Genomic DNA, 15,755 nt, shown 5'->3' on the forward strand with positions numbered 1-15,755 from the left:
CTCCACAGGGTTTAATCATGCATTGTCGCTAGCTGAGAAGGCATTTTTCGTAACATCAATACTGTAGTGAGGAATATCATCAAAAAATGACTCTTTGCACAAGTTATAAGCTGGACATCTTGCAAATTCCATGAATTGAAAAATGTCATAGAAATACTGTTAAATTCACCTACTTGCGAAATGTGCACATCACCTGGCAGAAGAATGCAGTTGAGGGAAAAAAACTGTAACAAGCTCTTCACGACCTTCATGTTTAAAATTGCCATTTTCATATATCATGTTGTAGCCAACTGTTACAAAATGTAAATCATTGATGTCGGGAATTAGGGGGAAATGTTATCTTGGTTATATTAATTCATATTCTGTGTTAAAAATCGAGCCATGGAGCATGTGACCACAACATGGAATTTCTTGACATTGGCCAGTCACCATCGAAGAAGCCCTGATTTTTCTTTAGAATGATTAGATTGTCAGAATGTTCATCAGTATAGGGTCAGTAGAAATATCAACATCCTGTTTGAATCTGTTTAAATCTGGCGAGCCCTTTTTCGAGTGAGAATGCTGGAAATCCACAAATATACCATGGCAATGCAAGGCTAGTCTTCTTCAAGCACCAATAGGCAGAGCCATTGGTTGCTGACATTTGATAATGACAACTTCAAGTCGGTCTGCTGCATGAATTCTAAATGTTTTTTTGTGGATCTTTCAATGGCTCACATGGCCAACTTGTGTCGTATTACATGTTCCAAGATGCACGAGGAGCTGTATGATAGTGACTCACATTGGGACCAGAGTCCAATGCAGATTCGTTGTATGCACATTCATTCTTTTGAAATGGTAAAAATCTGGCATGGATTCTGTCCCTACACCCTGGGCACCCCTGCTGTAGAAGAGAAGCGTGGAAATGTAGGCGTACCATTGTGCTGGAGTGGGAAACAACATCAATTATTCCGCACTTAAATGCCTTAAAGCATAAAAATGTGGTTAACAAATGCATGGTTTAGGTTATGTACTGATTTTTTGTTTTTGTGTTGATATGTTTTGTGAATTTATATTATGTATCTATGGTCCATACTCATGTGGGAGATATGATATTCTCCTGATAGCATTGCTATGGGAAGAGTTACATGTAGAGCGTCCGTATGCTGTGACAGGTCACACAACGCAGTGCTGGGCTGTACGATTGTGAAGATAGGTAAGAGACCTAGCACTGCACATATCACTTTGATCCATGTGTGGTAGAGTACAGGAGCCCTCGTCTCCACTGAAGGAGACAGATGCCTCTGATTATAAAGTTAAACACATGCCCCCCCTTGCATACTGGCTTCAGTAACACGCACTTCCACCTTCAAATAACAATGAGCGTGTTTCTCTTTCTACTTAACATAATAAAGGATCAGTTTTCAAACTTAAAAAATGTCGGTTGAGGTAAATGTAGTGTCCTTTGAACATGCATGTGGAGTCTTTTTCATTTGTGCTCTTCAAACTGCACATCTTTACTCGTGTTGCTGGATGTTGCCAGTGCTTGATTTGAGCCTGTGGTTCCAGATGGGCCCACCAGCACTCCTTTTTGGGGCCAGAACGTATTTTTAATCATCAGACTTTGGCCCAGATCAAGAAAGACACAAAGCAACAAAGGGGAAAGAGAATGGTGTCAAAGCGAGAAACCAGGAACGAAAAGGAACCCACACCAGTTTAATATAGCGACAGGAAGGTTATATTGGTGGATGAAAGAAACATGAGATTAAATAAAGACCAACCAGCCCTGGTATTCATCAGCCCGGCATTCCACTGGCTTCTTACAAAAATTTGAGCCCGCCTCTTATTTCACTACCAAACACTCCACTCTGCATTTGTAAACCGGAATTCCATGAGGAACTTCTGGGTTGCACGAATTGTCAGTACTGGCTGGAATCCCCTTTGACTTTGAGCAGGTGCTAAATGTGAGATGAAGATGCTGTTAGGTGAGGGTGGAGGGAGTGGATTTAGATCGCGGAGGAGGAAATGTAAAATGGTGATTTAGCCAAAGCAACATGCGATTTTAAAGGCAGGAATTATCGCATTCAGGAAAAACCGGGTGTGGGAATACTGGGCCAGTTGTCATCAGGCAGGTGGTATCCTACCCGGGGTACTCATAATCAGGCCTTCAATGTTGAATGCGTCTAGTTAAAACAAACTTACCATACTCTTAGTATGTGTTATTCGATTACCATCACCCATTAGCATTTTCTGTTCCTACTAAAATTAACCTTGTATTTTGTTTGCTACAGATTATGGGTCACCATGTTTGAGAAGAGAAATATGTAGATTCTATTTCTGAAATCCAAAAAACGTCTATCAACTTCATATTTTTGCACGACAGGTGAGTTTTGTGAAAGAGAATATTTGTTATTCTTTGATTTACCTAAGTGTATTGAAATTGGACCTCATAATATTCGTATACTCCGTTAATTAAGTGTTGCAGTGTGATCTAGATTAAAATATATATATGTGGTTATTGTAGATAGTCCTAGGTCAGAGGTCTTCAAACTTTTGTAGCTTGAGCCCCCCCAGCTGATTTTTTGTACATGTCGGGCCCCCCCACCACCTGACAAATTTCTGGAATCTCGTACACCACATAATGGACCGCCACCCTCATATCCTGGGCCATATCCGGCAAATAATGTCCAACACAATAAGTGTGTTTAGTTAACTGCAGGTTTGTGAGCGGGTGTGGTTAAATGACAAAGGCTTATTACACAGCTCAAAACTCAATCTTCCAGCAGGTACATGAGTCACCTGACCCTGGTGAACCACACCTGAATATAAGCGATGCCACTTTTATTGTTGCCTAAAAAATGCTGGATATACAAGGAACTTTGCAGTGTCAGCCCCCAGTAACAAACCCGCCCCCACCTTTCCAGCCTCCCTGGGAAACGCCTGATACCCGGTGCGGCCAGTCAGCCTTGCTACCACCCTCCAATGGTGCCCCTCATCTTCGCATAGACCGTCCCTCATGTGTATTTGATTTCATTTATAGTGCTACTCATACCAAGTATGTACGTCAGGGCGTCGAATGTTTTATTGATTGAGAATCCCATTTCTCAAAGATGAACTTCTGTGAATTCAACCCCCACTTCCTAAAATAATATCTAAATTTGACATAATCCATGAACATTTTCTTTCAGCCTTATTTGTTAATTCCTGTTTTAGCCAGAAAGAACCCTCAAATAATTTGAAGGTAATATTTGATTGAGATTACAGACTGTTATTGTGTTCATCTTAAAGAGCATTTAACACCCTACTCATGTCTGTTTCTGCAGGGGCCGAACTCGTTACATTTGCCTGTGGTTAGCCAAGAAAAAGGAGGTGAAAAGCAGTTATTGCTTGTTGAATGGTAACTTGTATACTAACACCAGCAAATCGTGGGGTAACCGTGAAGGCAGATCCTACTTTCTTACACGTTCTGTGCCGGGCGGCTGCCCCCCGCAGCCAATGGCCCTGGACCATGTTGTGGGTATTGTACTGGGCATCTGTCGTACCCTTGCTTCATACCATGATGTGGGCACGGTGCTGGGTGGGTGTCCACAGTATCTCAGGGCTGTGTACCGTGATGAGGGCACTGTCCTGGGCGGCTCAGCTCAGGCCGGGGTTCCGCCAGAGGGGGGTAGAGGTGTGGGGTGCGTGTGTCCATCTGTGTGCCCTGCACTCCTGCAGCACCCTTACAGGCGCCTTCCTGCAGGTAGAGTGTGAGTGAATGCAGGAAGTGCAGCCTCAAGGACCCACCTGTGAGCGTGCAAGGCTGTTCATATGCTGGTCTTCCCCACAGACTCTCCCTGCTTCGGTGCGCTTTATCAGACTTTGAATGGCGAGGTGAGGAAGGGACAGGAGGGGGCGCATGCCCTGCCACCCGATGGGTGATATCCCCCCTGGAAAGATTCACCCTGTCTTTCCTGCCTGACAACAAGAGCTGGAGAGAGGGGGTGGAAGAGGGGGCAGCGATGAAAGGAGGAGAGAAGGGGAGACAGATGGTGGGGTGGGGGCGAGGGGGCAGCAGGGGGGGTGTCACCGCCTGACATATAGCTTTGATGCTGGGCACGGAGGCCCTCGCCTGGCACACACATGAAAGGAGCAGTGTGCCCAACACAGCCCTGGCACATGTGGGGGCGAGCCATGCCAGCAAAGCTCTGTGGAGCTGCAGGAAGCATGGGTGGAAGGAAGCAGGGGGGGTCATGAAGGGGCTGAGGCAGTCTGAGGACAAGGGGGAGGGAGGGAGGCACTGTGGAGAGACTCTGAGAAGAGACAGGGGGGGCTATGTGGGATTCAGAGCAGCCGGTGCGGATGGTGAGACAGGAAGCATTTTTTTAATGCATTTTTCTATAGCGCGGACTTTACCCGAAGGTGTCAGAGCGCTTCACAATAGGAACAGAACAGAACTGATACAAGAGAACATTACAAGTGAACAAATTACAAAAGCAAATGCTATGTTACATGAGGCAAAAGTAACAATCGTGAGCAAACAAATACAAGAGCAGCAAACGGTGCATTACAGGAGGAACAAGGCTTTGGGGGGCCTGAGGCCCCAGTATATATTTAAAATAAACACATAAATAAAGATGGCCGGGGTGTTGGGGCTTGAGGCCCCGTTTCCATTAAAATAAAGTGCACCCAGAGACCGCTTCCCTGCGTGGTGCTCTGGGGGGATCGTTGCTGCAGTTGTGTGGGGCACGATTATTAAAAAAGATAAAGGTCCCAGAACCCTCGGGCCAAGTGAAGGGCTCCGGGACTTATGCTGCAGTGTGGCTCGAGGTCCTTTTTAATAAAAATAAATGCCCCAGAGACCGTTTCCATGCGTGGTACTCTGGGGGCTTGTGAGGCCGTGCTGGGGTTCGAGGGCCCGATTTTTAAAAATGAAGCCCCCACGGAGCCAGCTGCGCTTCATGCGGAGCTCTGGGGTTTTTGTGCGGCTGTGGTAGCTCCCAGAGTCCGCTATGTCCTGTGCGCGGCTCTGGGGGCTCCTGTGGGTTCGGGTGTGGGGCTCCAGGATCCGTTCTTTGAAAAATAAAGCCCCGGAGCACTCTGCAGTGGTGCGGAGCTCCGGGGGCTGATGCAGGATCCGGGGCATTACGGATGGCTTTGGGCGGCCCGGGGGCTCGAGGCAATTTTTTTAAAGTGAAGCTCCCAGAGCCCGCGATGGCGCTGCTCTGGGGGCTAATTGCGGCATATACATGGATCCCAAGTGGATCCCACGTGGATCCCGATGGCGGCGGCTACAGGGGACCAGGCAGCTCCCCCCTCGTGACTGCAAAGGCAGGGCCCGCCCCTTCCGTGATGTCACCGGGGACACCCCTGACATCATGGAAGGGGCGGGCCCCGCCCTCACAACCCTCCGTGACAGATGAACCCCCTCCATGTCCCGCCCAAGAACGTGTGATGTGGGAAATGGTAGTTCGAGTTTAGGATGGAGTGCGCGCCCCCCCTGAGACGGCATCACGCCCCCCCAGGGGGGCGCGCCCCACAGATTGAAGAACACTGTCCTAGGTGGTAAAGTTTCCATTGGAAGATTTTGTTTGAATTTGCTATATATGTTGTTGGTACTGTGTAGGAAAGTAGGACCTTCTTCTTATTTTACCCCCACTTTTTTGCTGATGTATCACTGTTTATGACTAGTCTGACTGGGATCCTGCTAATCGGGCCCCAGTCTATCTGCTTTCTCCCTTGAATTGTTGTATATGTACTTTAGGTACACTCCAAATTGGATACTGGGGGTACCCTTATCAGTCCCTAGAATATAGTACCCAGGTCATAGGTACCCCAGAGACCTCCCATGGGCTGCAGCATGTATTATGCCACCCATGAGAGACCATTCAAAATAACACGACAGGTCTGCTACAGCATACTGTGTAAGATGGTGCTTGCACCACTTACTGAGATATATTACACTATATCTATCTAAATCACTACACATAAAAACCTATCAGTAACCCCTAGGGCAGGCCTTATCAATCCTGAGGGCAGGGTGCTGGGTTTTACGTGAGAGTGTGCCCCTGCATGAGCAGAACCCCTCTACAGCCTTAGAAGACCAATTTTCCAGGGTTGTCTGTGATGCAGCCAGACATATATGTTTAAGTGCATTATAACCTTGTGGTAAATGCTAACTTTATTACGGCTGCTTAGAAACATGTCTTGGTTGGTGTCAAACACCTTGGAATCATACCTTCACACCAGTAACTGGTGTGGGAGGTATGATTCCACCCTTCAAGAACCACTAATGTGGGTCACCGGGTTTACCCAATACCAGTTTTCTCGACCTGGGCTGCACAAAACGGATGCTGCCAGCCACAGACATGAGTCTGCCCTCCTGCTGCTGAGCCAAGCTTGCGCAGAGGAAGGCATGACAATAGGCATCCTGAAACAGGGTGGTGATACCACCTCCCAGATAGGATTTAGTGTATTGGGGCCTGGGTGGGTGCACTCTGAGAGTGCCAGAAAGTCTGCACTGGGGGCACATTTGGTGTCCCTGTGGATAGTCCAGCTCAAACCAGTTCTGGGAGCAATTGGCTCCTGCTCTGGTGCGAAGCTGGTCAAAGGACATGGGTATACCTACCCCTCTGTCCTACCCCTCCCCTAGGAGGATCCACAGAATCTTTCCAACCCCTTCCCATAGGTATAAAGTGGGTTACCTGACTACAGGACTTTAGATTTTACCTGGACAATATTCTGCTAAGAAGAAACCAAGGGCCATATGTATCAAGATACCTATGTACAAAATCGCATTTCTTTTTGCGATTCCTTAAAATTCCTTAATTGCGATTAGCAAATTGCGAATCACAATTAAGGAATACTTTCCCATTCATTTCTATGGGCCAGGAGGCCCATAATGGGAAGTTATTCTCAATTTACGATTCTCAATTTACGATTCGCAATTTGCTAATCGCAAATTGAGAATAATTTCAAGGGTGCAGGGGTGTCCAAAGGACACCCTGTTGCACCCCTGAAATATGCATGGGTGCACATGTAGCACACATACATGCTCTAAGGGCATGTATGTGCATCACATGGCACTTTGAAAAATGCAAAAATTTGCATTTTTCAAGGAAATCGCAACTTACCACCAACTAGAAGTTGGTGGTAATTTGCGATTCCTTAAGGGCATTTTGCTAATTTTTTTTGCTACATACATTGCATTTAAGGAATCGCAAAATGTGCGATTCCTTAAATGCAATTGCAAAATAAGGAATCGCAAATTTTGCGATTCCTTATTTTGCACCAAATTTTTCTTAATACATTCCATTTAGCAAATTCGCATTCGCAAAGGCCTTTGCGAATGCGAATTTGCTTGATACATATGGCCCCAAGTACTTTGACTACCTGCACTACGATTGCACGACTGAAGAATCTCCTTTGGAGAAAAGGAGTTACTTCCCTGCAGCAGCAGGCACCTAAACGCATTTGACCGGTTTGCTTCTCCAGAGCTCCTGCGGACTCTGAAGAGTTCAGCAGCACAGGAGGTGGGTTCCTAAAGGTCCCTGAGGTAGATTTGAACTCTCAGTGATTCTGAGACCAGTATCCAAGTCAAGTCAAGTCAATAAACTTTATTCGGTTGTTCTTATTGACAACCATAAAAGCAATTACGTTACAATTAATAACACAATTATACATTAGAAAGAAGGTACAGTTATAATATAGTCATAAAAAGAAAAAAAATCTACAATGAACAGTCAAAGCATTTACGAAGTCCTTAAAAAGAGGAGATAGCAATTCATAAAATAATATTTTTATCCTTCCATACTGTTTCTAAATTTTACTGCCAATTTAAAAAAATTACATATATACAAGGTGTATTCACAGCTTAGCAGCTGAAGAAAGTGCAGTGCAGGGCGAAATTGTATAAAGTTTAATTTTTTCAAACAGGGTTTTAAATATAACTTCCTCGGTATAGCATAAAAGGGACAAAAGAACAGGAAGTGTGCCAGGTCTTGCGGAGACTTATTGTCGCAGCCGGAAGCCGGCAACACATGCCCACGATGAGATCCCCTGGGAACAGCCAACAAAAAATGAAACAGGTTGAACCTGAACCTTGTCAATAAAAAACGGTCATACCTAGACATTTGCCATGTTAGGTAAGGTTCCATTAGCAAGGTGCTTTTAATTAATACATGATTACGGACACTTTCTTTTTTTAGTTCACATGATTCCCTATCCTGATGTCTAGAATCAATAAAAGCTTTCTTGACCGCTATAACATCCTTTTTAGTAATCGATTCAGGAGATAAAAAGAGTTCAGGACGACCTAAGTCAGCAAAGCACTTATATAAGTACTTTAACCAGGGAACCTTCATCATGTTATCCCATGATAATGATTCTCTTAGGATATGCTGGGTGAGTGGTATGTTGTCATTTAACCAACAATTCATCCAGCATAACAATGGGTTGACTGCAATTTTGTCACTTACGAAGGAAACCCCCAATTCCTCATGTACAGAGAAATTTGCCATGCCCCTGGGAACCCTTAGTACTTGTTTTAGAAAGTTATTTTCGACTATCTGTAGGGCTTCCAGAGGAACATAACCCCAAATTTCACTGCCGTAACATGCTGTGGTAACACTTTTGTTGTAGATAAAGGGGTTAGACCCATACGATCAGTGGGACCTGGGTAATAAGTCGGTATATAAGGAAGTGGTCCCTGACCAAACACCAAAAATTTCTTAGAAAAAATCACAATGTTTTGAAACAAAATAATTTCGCAGAAAAATCAGAGTGCAAGGTGTTTTTTATTATCACCGCACTATTGCAATCAATCAATGATCCAAAAATAATCCAAGTCATTATATAGTATATACAAAATTAGATGCGCCCACACGGGAAAAACAGGGGAGGGGTGTGAGGAAAGGGGTACACATTTCATGACAGTTAAAACATCACTAGTCAGAAAATCTCATGTGCACAAATTATCATCACAAAAAATTATAGATACCCATAGGAGGGGTCAAACAGTGTATGAATATCAAACAACGTTTCAAATTGAAGCTCCTAATTAGCTGTGTACATCAGGCTGTCCTTTAGGAGTTCAGGGGGAGTAGAAGGAAGTCTACGTTTCGACCCAGGGAATGTAGGACAGTGGATCCTTACTAAACGGGTCTTCGTCAGGACGTGATGGGAGGGAAGGGTAAGGTGGGGCTTGTCCTAGACAGGATAAAAGTGAAAACAATTTTAAAATTGGTCTCAGAAAGAGTCCAGAAATACTATATAACGGACAACTCGTTATGCTCAAAGAGACTTTAAATTATGAACTGGGTTTGGGTGAAGGAGGTTATACTGAGGATAGACCCAAGGTTGCATGAAATTACCTTATTGAACGATCAAAGGGCGGCTTGAAAAAACGTAGTCCTTTTCATTGTTGGGACATATTTAAAGCAGTTGCTCTCCGGATCTAAGGGATCATGAAAGGTAATAGAGGGCGCCAATTAAGTAATTGTATTCGCCACAAACGTATACCATCACTTTTAAATGCAGAAATAAAAACGAGATATTTGTCAAAAAAGCCTACCTCTAGAAGAAGGCAACAAATCTTTAATATAATTATCCTTAATTGTGCGGTAGCATTAGAAGGTCCTGAGCGTCAGGGAATCACTTATTTTATCTGAAAGTGAAACGGAACAAAGACCGTGAAAGAATGAGAGTCAAAAAGGGTAACTCTCGCTGGCTGCTACAAACGCGGAAAAATGCATTTACAAAAACGCCCGACAGGCAATGACCTGTTTGGAAACTCACCTTTGAATGAATAGAAGCGAAGCGGAGTGTGTAAATCAGCCTCCTGCTCCGACGAGCCAGACCAGGAAGTGCTGCCCTGGTAACACAGGGTATTTACCGAGCTCGTGAAAACAGACTTGCGTTGCTATGGTAACATGGAGCGCACTGGAAGACAGACTTCCGAGTTAAATGACGTTCACTGCAACTGGATTGAAAATAAGCATTGCGGATGGAAATTTAATAGAATTGACTTTGTATTCACTTAGTAAATATTAAAGGTATTAAGGAACCTGATACAATTATGTGCCAGGAGGGGCATCATAGGAAAAGCCGATCTGCCAAGTTGGCAAACAGAACGCGGTGAAGGGCAAAATAGGTGGGATCCTAAATCTGACTCAAGCCACTGCATTCCCTAAATAGGTATTAGAGGACCTAACACAGGGGTGTGTGCAGGAACCATCATGAGAAAGCTGATCTACCAATTTGCAATGTGTACAGGGCGCAGATTGAGGGATATCTGTCATGCCAGACCAACTGTAACATGGGCCACTATTCGGAAACATGTTGTGGGGTTTGTTCATAATTCAAAACACAGCACAGGCCTGTCACAAAAGGTGGTCTAGAGTGCAATCTGTAGATTACGGAGGATGTCGCGGACCTACCAGATTTTACAAGGCGGTCAAAGCGCACATAGGCAAATGGATTGTCTAACAAAACAGTCTGATCATTACATTATCCGTCATTCATCTAAGACACGCACAAGGACCTACCAAACATGGTGGTCTAGAGCGCGATACGTTAGCAGGTTATACCATATTTACAAGGCGGTCAAGGCAAACGTAGAAACCCGGATTAACCAACAAAACAGCCTAGTTACTACATTGTCTATTAGTCATCTGAAACAAGGACCTACCAAACAAGGTGGTCTAGAGCGCAATGCGTTAGCAGGTTATACCATTGAAGAAACAATACTGCATTTGGACAGAAGGAGCAATTTGTTAAAATCACACGAGATCATCAGAGAAATCATAGAAGAACCAAGTGCAAGGTGCAGCAGCAAAAAATTAGCATGTCAAACGTTCTCAATGGAATAACATGAGGATTAAAAAGGTCTGCGTGAACCTACCGCAAGGTGGTTTAGACGCATGATACAGTTTAGAGGTTGGCCATTTGGGCAAAGCTATTCTCAGATTCATTAAGCCCCCTACGGACAGAATCAAAGAAACGAATCCATTTGATCTCCCGGACGTTGAGGATGGGCTCTATACTGCCGCCACTCGGGCCTAATCTAACCTGTTCAAGGATAGTCCACTTAAGGCTTTCGGGAGGATGATTGAGGTCATTGCAATGATCTACTAGGGGAGCACCTTGGACCTTGCACCTTATGCGGCTGCAGTGTTGAAGAAAACGTACTTTTGCCCGTTGTTGTGTCTGTCCTATATATATCAAATCACACGGGCATACTATGCAGTATATCACGTTGGTTGAGTTACAGTTTGTGTGTGATTTCAAAAGGACCTGTTGTTGTCCGTGGGAAAAGACTTTGGTTTGTAGTGTTGCTGGACAGGCTTTGCAAGTGCCACAGCGGTAGTGTCCCACAATGGGGGGTAGGTTCCACATAGATGTTATGGATGGTTCCTTCGGGGTCGTCAAAAAAGAACATACCACATGGTCGCGGATATTCTTGGCCTTTTTGAAAGCATGGAGAGGTAACTGACGACAGTTCAAATCCTCTGAGACCAAGTTCCAATATTTATTAATGGTTTTCTTTATTGCATTACTCTTTGTTGAAAAAGTAGTTACGCAAATGAGACGTTCCTCATTATTGCTCTGTTTTGACTCAGGTTGTAGTAGGGCTTCCCTCGGATTGTACCATGCTCTCTTTTTGGCTTTCTTCACCAGACGTCTCGGGTATCCACGTTCAAGTAAACGATCCATCAATATGGTGGATTGTTCCATGTAGTCCTCTTTTCTGCTGCAATTACGGCGAATCCTTAAGAATTGGCCGAAGGGCAAATTGTCTCGGAGGCCCCTAGGGTGATGGCTGGAATAAAGAAGTAGGGAGTTTCTCTCCGCAGGTTTCCTGAAAAGAGTGGTTTGTAGGGTCTCATTTTCCACAAAGATTGTAAGATCCAAGAAGTCAATGGATTTTTTGTCGAACTGGATGGTAAACTGTATGTCTGGAGATCTACCATTGAGCCAATCAAAAAAGTTGTTGATTCTCACCTCGGTTCCTGCCCAGATACATATGATATCGTCAATGTATCTCATCCACATGTTTATTTGGGGTCTGAAGGGATTGATGTCATTAAAGATGAACATATCTTCGTACATGGACATGAAGATTATTGCCAAGTCTGGGGCAAAGGCCGCCCCCATCGCAACTCCCTTGGTTTGGAGGTAAAAGCGATTGCGAAAAATGAAAAAATTCTTCATCATGGCTGTTTTGAGTAGTGCAATGATAAAGGATGTAGGTACTTGGGTAGGTGCCTCCCGTTTGTCGAGTGCAATCGTCATCGCCATCAGGGCCTCCTTCTGGGGTATGCTAGTATAAAGTGACACAATGTCACATGTTACTAGAAGTTCCTGATGTGAGTTATACGGGCACCCGTCAATCAATTTAATGGCATGTGTGGTGTCCCGCAGGTAGGTTGTCGTTGCTTCCGCTAAGGGCTTTAGAAAGAAATCCACATACCTACATAGGGGTTCCAGTAGTGAGCCGCACCCAGATACTATGGGTCGTCCTGGAGGCTGGTGAAGATCTTTATGCACTTTGGGTAAAGTGTAGATGGTAGGTAGACGCGGGTTTTTCTGGTTCAGGTACTTGAATTCGTTATCGGATAGAAAACCTTGTTGTAGGCCATCCTGTGTGATCCTCAGAATCTCAGTCTTGAGTTCATTGGATGGATCACCATCCAATGGTTTATAGCTGATCCCATCGTTCAACTGTCTCATGATCTCCTTGGTGTAGTTATCCAAGTCCTGTACAACAATAGCACCACCCTTGTCCGCGGGTTTCACTACCAAATCCGTATTATTCCTTATGGATTTGAGTGCAAGTTTTTCGGCTCTGCTGGTGTTGAATTTGACAAATTTCTGTTCTTCCAAGATTTTGTTAACATCCCGTAGGACCAGACTTTCGTATGCCAGGATACGTGGACTCATTGCATACGTCGGTGGGACAAAAGTGGATGGTGGCCTAAGGTTGGTTACAGATGTGGGCCGATCAGATGGTTTGTCCTTGAAGAAGTGCCTAAGTCGGATTTTACGAAAAAATTTGTGGAGTTCAACTATAGTGTTGAAGGTATCGGGTGTTGAAGTTGGAACAAAAGATAGACCTCGGCTGAGCACTCTGATTTCATCATCTAGTAAGGTATATTTCGAGATGTTTATCACAGGGGAGGTTGTTCTTACCATCGGTAGTTCTTCCTGCGCGTTGATCTCTCTCCGTGTTCTTCCTGCGGAAAAGTCACCTGTTTCGTGCCTCTTCCTCTCCCGGAGTCCCACTCTTGTCCAGCATTGGATTGGCCCCTGCCCGTGCCTCTGTTCCAGTTGTTCGCTCTGCCCCGTGGGGGTCTCCATCCTCCCTGTCCTAAAAAAGGTGTTGGTTGGTGTGATGTTCCGTAGGAGTCTTGATATCCGTATGACCCGCTTGGGCCCGCTCGCTCAGAATCCTCACCTGAGCTATACGACGAATCTGAGAAGGTTGTAAAATTACGTCTTCCCCGGAAGGGACCACGGCCCCGGTTAGTAAATCTACCCTGACTGTCTTGCCTATAGTATTCGTCCTGCAAGTAGGGATATGTTCTTTTCTTGTCATACAGTTTCACATCACGTGCTAGTTTCTCAAGTTTCCTTTTTATTGTGGCCGTTTCAAAGTCTTGAAGGGTTGCTACGAGTTTAGTTAAGGCTTCTTTAGAGTTAGTGAGAGTAGCGTCGCCCGTAATCTCAGCCTTCAAATCCGCTATCTGTTTAGTTAAGATTGCAATTTGCTCGTTGGCTGTTTCAATGCCCAGGACCATCCAATGTCGCGAACAGTTGTTCGCGACAAAGCTGAAGCCCTCACGGAACTTAGGTACGTCGATGAAGATTGCAGGTTCGACTTTAACCTGTAAGCCTACAGGAATGATGTTGTTTTGCAAGCACTGTGCTAAAAAATGACCATGCAGTTTTGTTCTGATCAGTTTCTTTTCTAGGCGTTCCAAATTGTTGACTTTGTCGTTGAGCGAAAAGTCAATGACGGGTGTAGTGGGTGATAGGAAGTTGTTAGCTGGATCTAGTAGAAGTTGCTTAATATAATCCTCAGTATAGGAGAGAACCTCCTTGTCAACCATAATGGTTGAGTTGAAAGACAGATAAAGGTATAAAAGTTCGCAAAGAAAAAATGTAATAGATTATTAGGGAAAAGGGGAACCTCGCAGACCACCGTCTGCTCGAAGTATGTTGTAGATAAAGGGGTTAGACCCATACGATCAGTGGGACCTGGGTAATAAGTCGGTATATAAGGAAGTGGTCCCTGACCAAACACCAAAAATTTCTTAGAAAAAATCACAATGTTTTGAAACAAATTAATTTCGCAGAAAAATCAGAGTGCAAGGTGTTTTTTATTATCACCGCACTATTGCAATCAATCAATGATCCAAAAATAATCCAAGTCATTATATAGTATATACAAAACTAGATGCGCCCACACGCGAAAAACAGGGGAGGGGTGTGAGGAAAGGGGTACACATTTCATGACAGTTCAAACATCACTAGTCAGAAAATCTCATGTGCACAAATTATCATCACAAAAAATTATAGATCCCCATAGGAGGGGTCAAACAGTGTATGAATATCAAACAACGTTTCAAATTGAAGCTCCTAATTAGCTGTGTACATCAGGCTGTCCTTTAGGAGTTCAGGGGGAGTAGAAGGAAGTCTACGTTTCGACCCAGGGAATGTAGGACAGTGGATCCTTACTAAACGGGTCTTCGTCAGGACGTGATGGGAGGGAAGGGTAAGGTGGGGCTTGTCCTAGACAGGATAAAAGTGAAAACAATTTTAAAATTGGTCTCAGAAAGAGTCCAGAAATACTATATAACGGACAACTCGTTATGCTCAAAGAGACTTTAAATTATGAACTGGGTTTGGGTGAAGGAGGTTATACTGAGGATAGACCCAAGGTTGCATGAAATTACCTTATTGAACGATCAAAGGGCGGCTTGAAAAAACGTAGTCCTTTTCATTGTTGGGACATATTTAAAGCAGTTGCTCTCCGGATCTAAGGGATCATGAAAGGTAATAGAGGGCGCCAATTAAGTAATTGTATTCGCCACAAACGTATACCATCACTTTTAAATGCAGAAATAAAAACAAGATATTTGTCAAAAAAGCCTACCTCTAGAAGAAGGCAACAAATCTTTAATATAATTATCCTTAATTGTGCGGTAGCATTAGAAGGTCCTGAGCGTCAGGGAATCACTTATTTTATCTGAAAGTGAAACGGAACAAAGACCGTGAAAGAATGAGAGTCAAAAAGGGTAACTCTCGCTGGCTGCTACAAACGCGGAAAAATGCATTTACAAAAACGCCCGACAGGCAATGACCTGTTTGGAAACTCACCTTTGAATGAATAGAAGCGAAGCGGAGCGTGTAAATCAGCCTCCTGCCCCGACGAGCCAGACCAGGAAGTGCTGCCCTGGTAACACAGGGTATTTACCGAGCTCGTGAAAACAGACTCGCGTTGCTATGGTAACATGGAGCGCGCTGGAAGACAGACTTCCGAGTTAAATGACGTTCACTGCAACTGGATTGAAAATAAGCATTGCGGATGGAAATTTAATAGAATTGACTTTGTATTCACTTAGTAAATATTAAAGGTATTAAGGAACCTGATACAATTATGTGCCAGGAGGGGCATCATAGGAAAAGCCGATCTGCCAAGTTGGCAAACAGAACGCGGTGAAGGGCAAAATAGGTGGGATCCTAAATCTGACTCAAGCCACTGCATTCCCTAAATAGGTATTAGAGGACCTAACACA

The 15,755-nt window shown here is 44.3% G+C and overlaps 1 protein-coding gene across 1 annotated transcript in view; it reads left to right on the forward strand.

The window, feature by feature from the left end:
• Positions 1-15,755, forward strand: part of LOC147661177 (palladin-like) — a 347,061-nt gene that overhangs the window by 99,357 nt on the left and 231,949 nt on the right. Inside the window, exon 2 of the mRNA XM_086951261.1 lies at positions 2,271-2,362. The gene's annotated coding sequence lies outside the window, so the exon portion shown is untranslated. The remainder of the gene's footprint in view (positions 1-2,270; positions 2,363-15,755) is intronic.

Source organism: Lissotriton vulgaris, unplaced genomic scaffold (assembly GCF_964263255.1).
Source record: "Lissotriton vulgaris unplaced genomic scaffold, aLisVul1.2 SCAFFOLD_1053, whole genome shotgun sequence".
Lineage (NCBI taxonomy): Eukaryota > Metazoa > Chordata > Amphibia > Caudata > Salamandridae > Lissotriton > Lissotriton vulgaris.